Source organism: Lepisosteus platostomus, unplaced genomic scaffold, assembly GCF_059453375.1.
Source record: "Lepisosteus platostomus isolate fLepPlt1 unplaced genomic scaffold, fLepPlt1.hap1 Scaffold_260_H1, whole genome shotgun sequence".
NCBI lineage: Eukaryota > Metazoa > Chordata > Actinopteri > Semionotiformes > Lepisosteidae > Lepisosteus > Lepisosteus platostomus.
Window position 1 is genome coordinate 26360 of NW_028291641.1, and position 6149 is coordinate 32508.

Below are 6149 nucleotides of genomic sequence, written 5' to 3' on the forward strand. Positions count from 1 at the left end.
AATTGGAGAAATCAATGATTTCGAATGAATTCTGTATGCGTTAAAAGACAGCTATACACAGAAAACATGCAGGACACTGCTCATGATGTTTCCCGAGCCGAAACACAGTGCGTTTTTCCAAGCCATCTGACAAAGCCCGCCCACTGAAAACTGCAGCAGATCGTGTAAAGACGTTCAACTTTGTAACTACTGCACGCACAGGAAGCAGAATAAATTCCTCTTTTCCGGTTTTATTTATGCGAACCATAAATAAACCAAATAAACCAAGTTGCAAGAGGCCCGCACCCACAGCACAAATTGTGCAGCCTAGGCCACCTCCTCGCCCTGCACGCCACCGCCTCCTGCTGGGCCCACTCTTTCGCACACTCACACGCCACACTAACACTCAAAAGTGTGGGCAAAACAAGAAAACGAGCGCACCGTTTCCTACACATCTGCAGTCACCGTTGCGCATTCGCAGCATGTCCCGGGATGCAATTCGGCCTCATTTGCATAACTCCAGACCGGCAGATCGCCACGCAAGCTCGCGACGTGTGCCTGCCACACACCGAACAAACCTTTTCAGCAATTTCCAAAAAACGGACCTGCTCGCCTGCCCACAAGGCTCCGTCTCTTACCTGCTCTCCAGAGCCTGCTGCCTTCTGTGCTTTTCTCTCGGCACCGCTGCAGCGCACACAACTCCTGCAGCGGGAGGGGGGGAGAAAGTTCCCGCGCTCCGCCGCAGGGAAGGCTCGCTCCGTGCGCACACGTCCTTTCGATGCCAGTTCAACAAGTGCTCCGCATTAGCTGCGTCGGGGCTCCGGGGTGTCGCACCTCACCTCACCTCACCTCGCACTGCCCCCTCCTTGAATGTCTGCCGCTGGGCATGCCCCACTCTCCTCCGCCTTATCTTATCGCGTGTGAGCACCGACAATGGCCACAATGCCGGGGAATGGCACCTGTAAATTAATTCTCTTCTCTTGCAGCCTGAGATCATGTCCTTCTTTTGGCTCCCTCCAGTTCTGATAAAAAATCTCACTCTTGCTAATTGAGGCATTGTCAGAGAGGAGCAGGGTGACGTCATCCATGTATAGAGATGTCTTTACCTCTCCTCCCCCACTTCCAGGCACTGGTATCCCATTAATGGCCTGATCCTGGCGCAAGGCACAGGCTAAGGGCTCCATAGCCAAAACGAATAACAAGGGGGATAATGGGCAGGCCTGCCTCACCTCTGAACAGACTTCAAAGGGGTGTGATCTATTGCCATTAACCATTACTCTGCTGTTGCTACCTGTGTACAGCAGGTTAATCCACTTTCTCATGATGGGGCCAAAATTCATGTGCTCAAGTACCAATGTTAAGTACTGCCGGTTTAGGCGGTCAAAGGCCTTTTCTAGGTCTACACCTAAAATGCACAGAGGGAGGGAGCGATCCTCTGAGTACAGACAGACATCCCTCAACAAGGCCAGGTTGTCGCTCATCAGGCGTCCTGCTATCCCACAAGTCTGTTCTTTCCCTACCAGTGAGGCCACTACATTTTGTAGGCGCAGGAAAAGGGCTTTGGACAGGATCTTAGTGTCCACGCCTAACAGGCTGAGGGGTCTCCAGTTCTTTATGTCATTCTTTGCTCCTTTCTTAAACAAGAGAGAGATAGTGCCTTCTCTTAAGGAGTCAGGCAGCAATTCTGTCTTATAGCTTCCCTCGAATAGGAGCAGTAGCGGATCCTGAAGCAGATCCCAAAAGGTGCAATAAAATTCTTTAGGGAGCCCGTCAGCACCCGGAGTTTTCCTCTTCTGTAAGCTCTCCATAGCCTGTCTCAGCTCTTCTATTGTCAAATCCCTCTCAAGTACTTCCCTATCTTCTTCACTCAAAACGTTTTCTAGCTTTGAGGTAAAAAAATGAATTTCTTCATCCTTTACCTCTGTAGAGCTGTACAGTCTTGAGTAGAAGGCCTTGGTGCAGGAGAGGATAGCACTCGGCTCTGTTCTCTCTCGTCCCTCCTCATCAACTACACTTTCCATGACAGACTTGGAGCCTACCACTTTCCTGAAAAAGAAGCGAGTACACTTCTCATTTTCTTCCAAGAACTGCACTCTGCTTCTTAACAGCAATCCTCGACTACTTTCTTCGGCTATGCTCCGGATGTCCTTTTTTAAAAGGGTGATATCCTCGAGCACAGCGAAGCCACTGTGCAGCATCGTGTAGAGACGCTGCAGCTGCCTCTGTTTCCTGGCTAGCACTCCTCTCCGTCTGGCAGCAGCCTTCCTTCCCTCAGCCATGAAAAAGGCCTTTGTCCTCATCTTCACCTCCTCCCACCACTCTCCTACTGACCCGTACAGACACTGCAAGGACAGCCACTGTGATAGTTTCTCCTTGTAGCGGGATACTACCCCCTCGTTCTCTAGCAGCTTAGTGTTGAGTTTCCAGAGGCCTGGGCCAAAGACAGTCCCGCCCTGGAGTTCCACTCTACACCCTAAAGCCTGATGATCTGAGAAGAAGACAGGCTGAAGAGTGACCCCAACAACTTTCACTCTCTCTGAGACAAAGCAATAGTCAATTCTGGAGCTGCTATTCCTCCTTGACCATGTATATCCTGCTGTTGTGGGATATATACATCTATATGTGTCTGAGAGTTTAAAGTCTTGAACTAAGTTTTGCAGGGCCAGTGAGCTGGAATCCAATTTTATCGGAGAGCTAGACTGCCTGTCTGTGTGCTCTAAGATACAATTAAAATCCCCTCCCACTATCACGTCTGTGCTACTTAACAATAGGGGAGAGAGTGCCTTGAGTAGCTCCACCCTTCCTCCCACGTCAGTAGGACAATACACATTGATTAGCCGCAGGTTAACGGTCCCCCATTCCACATCCACACACAGCAACCTGCCATCTATGACCCTCTGAATACTTTTCAATTTGAAAGCCCATCCTTTGAAAAGAATGGCCACACCAGAGGCTCTGTTGTTATTGTCCCCTGACCAAACAGAAGGCCCTTTATCCCACCTATCTTCAAAGGTTTTATACCTCTCTTGATAGGCTAAAGCACACTCCTGCAACATCAACACATCTCCCTCTCTCTGCTGGAGGTAATCAAAGACAGACTGGCATTTAACTCTGTCATTGATACCTCTGGTGTTAAGAGAAATTATGTTTAGATCCATATTACATAAGAAAGTGGAACCAGTCTTTACAAAACACATTTCTCTTCGGTCTCACCTGTTACCTTCTTCTTTTTCTTTTTCTTCTTACCAATTTCCTGCCAGCCATCCTCTGAATGAGCCTTCATCAGGGTGGCAGCAGTAAAAGCATTCACGGAGTCCATTTCAAGGAAGGGGGTAGAGGGAGGGGTGGAGGGGTTCCAGCTGTCCCCATCGCCATGCTCTCCTTCCTCCTCGCTCGGGGAGAAAACAGAGTCATTTTTCCTTTTCCTCAAGTCCAGCTCCTGGGAGCACTGAGGGGAAAGGGGTGCAGCCGATGCACCAGTCTCCTCTTCCCCCTCACCCACCAGCTGTTGCAGATCCTCCGTGATGGACTGGATGGAGGAGAGGAGGGCATCTGTAGCACTTGCAGAGTCTAAGAAAAGCAGCTCCGCTGAATCCTGGGTATCGTCGCTGGACCCGCTCCACCGGGGGGCCCCACACTGGCCCTTGTTCTGAGGAGCAGGAGTGGGGGAGGGGTCCTCGCTGTTCTCGGGGGTTTTCAAACCCTCGTGCTTGTCTGGTGCAGTCTGCGGTTGTGGGAGCGTAGTGGATTTCTCTTCCACCGGCCCCGGAGCCACAGCAGGACTGATCCTGGCTGGAGGCTGAGAGTCTTTGTCCAACAAGGGTTCTTTGTTTGACTTGTTGTTTGCTTTGGCTTTTCGGGCCGGTTTGGCTGAAACAAGCACTGCCTCATCCTTTCTCATTTTGAGTTTATTGGCGTAGGCGTGAGGGCAGTTCTTAAAAACGTGTCCTTCCGAACCACATAAATTGCACTTTGGCAGCATTGAACAGTCAGAGGCTAAATGTCCCTGTTTTCCACAGGTCTTGCAGCATTTCACAGTGCAGGACGATGCCAGGTGTCCCACAGCACCACAGCGCCGACACACCTTTGGTTGTCCCACATAAAAAACATAGCCATTGCAGGCGCCCAGCCGGATCGTAGAGGGCAGGTGCCTTAAGCCTCCATTTACATTGTCCGGTAGCAAGCGAACCTCGAATTTCCTTGCTCCTGTTTTTATACCGTCAACATCTCTAACCTCAGTTCCATGGTGGACGGTGCAGTACTGCTTAAGCCAGGTGTGAATGTCCTCCGTCTTTGCCAGTTCCGAGAACATAACAACATGCACCGTTTTCCTCTCTCTCTGTGTCAGAGGCTGCAAGTTGATCTTCTCAAGGGCAGGAACTTTCCCTTTTTTTGCCTCAAACACATCCACACATTGTTCAAACAGAGAATAGGTAGCAAAAACAACCTCAAATGCTTTCTGACCTGGGAGAGCGAAGATGAAATCCAAGTGCCGAGGTTCAAAGCCAAGTTCCTTCTGTAACACTTTTCTGCTGAACTGCATACGATCCATGAAGAGGTCATCCAAAAGCTAAAAACGTACAGCATTGTTGCGGGATCCAAAGGTTGCCATCTCAAACTGCAAAACAAACACTGCTTCCACAAAACAAGAAAACAATCCAACTACTCCAACTACAGGCTGATCAAGGTATCTCCCCTGCCAGGTAAGCCGAGAGCCGCAGGCGATGAGCCCGGAGCTGAACGGGCCCCACTGGCTCATTTGTAAGGCGAGGTGCATTGCCAACCACGACCGGCAGGGCAGAGGCTCTGAAGGCGGCCTGGGCTCCTGCAGCTGTGCTGCCACGCACTCTGGTTTCTCTTCATCTCGTACAAATCTTTTGCCTTTTACTAAAGATTTCCATGGAGAGGAGCATGAATGAGTTCCATACAATTTTTGTGCTTCCCTGCCTTCGGGTGGGGCGCAGCTGGGCTGGTCAAAGAGAGAAAACAAAATCGCTCACAATCGCTCTTATTATGGCGACTGTGGCCGTCTGCTCTGTGAGTCCTCGGTCTCCGCCTGTCTGATTGGCGCTCTTTTCTTTGGGGGGCGGGAAGTGTCCGGCCGCAAATATGAAGCGTTACAGCAACGACATGCCATGAGACGATTGATAACGATTTCCATAGGATCCCCGCGGTTGCCTGGCAACCGTCAGCTTTGCGCAGTGGCAGTATCGTAGCCTGTGAGGTATAGCCGAGGCGCGATTATTGCTAGTTGAAAACTTTTCCCAATACCCCGCTTCCGCCGGTTTGCAATACAATCGTCGAAAGCAATTTTTGACAGTCTCGTCAGTGCGTGACATAGTCTTGCAGGCATCGTGCTGTATAACTGCAATACTATACCGCTGGAGGAAAAAGCCCGGGTTCAATGAGCCTTGGAATGTGACTAGGAAAGTGAAGCCTTTTGAAAGAGGTAATGTCAACGCTTTTTTAACAGAGTACCAAAAAAGCGTCTTTTTTGAAGGCCTGGGCACTGAGCATTGTTGGTTCAGTGGTAGAATTCTCGCTTCTCACGCGGGAGGCTCTGGTTCGATTCCCAGCCAAAGCAGTGGCTTTTGCAGCGAGCGGCTCCATCACTTGCATCCCTTTGCAACTCGCAACTGAAAACCCACTGAAGCTAAGCAGGTGTGAGCCAGGTCAGTACCCGGATGAGGGTGAGCTACAGGGAAAAACAAAGTTTCCAGCTGGAAGCGGTGTTAATGGTGCCGGCGGGGGGGCGCTCACCCTGAGGTCTGTGCGGGTCCCAATGCCCCAGCATAGTGACGGAGACGCTGTGTTGTAAAAGGGTGCTGTCTCTTGGATGAGATGTAAAACCGAGGTCACAGCGCTCTGTGGTCATTAAAAATGACCACCAAAACCTTTGACAAAAGCTCTTGGTAATTGATGGTCTTCAATAATGCTTCTCCTTTAGGTACATTTTAAATCAGCTGAAAAATGCTGTGAAATGGGGGGTCACTTCACGCCAGTGTAGGATTTGGGTTACAAGAACTATAAAACTGCACGAGAAAGCCCGTACACTGAATTACACGGCTTTCAATTCAAAGGAGGGCAAAAGAAATTCCCTGAGTTTGATTTTTTGCAGCACAGAGAGGATTGCTGTCGTGAGGCTGGTTAGCTCAGTTGGTTAGAGCTAA

At 50.1% G+C, this 6149-nt stretch overlaps 2 non-coding genes across 2 annotated transcripts; both read left to right on the forward strand.

The window, feature by feature from the left end:
• The first annotated feature begins 4822 nt into the window (after window positions 1-4822).
• On the forward strand, window positions 4823-4939 carry LOC148635378 (U5 spliceosomal RNA). The gene has a single exon (XR_015933201.1). It is a non-coding gene; the product is annotated as a U5 spliceosomal RNA (small nuclear RNA).
• A 230-nt stretch (window positions 4940-5169) lies between these two features.
• On the forward strand, window positions 5170-5311 carry LOC148635379 (U4 spliceosomal RNA). The gene has a single exon (XR_015933202.1). It is a non-coding gene; the product is annotated as a U4 spliceosomal RNA (small nuclear RNA).
• The last annotated feature ends 838 nt before the right edge of the window (window positions 5312-6149 follow it).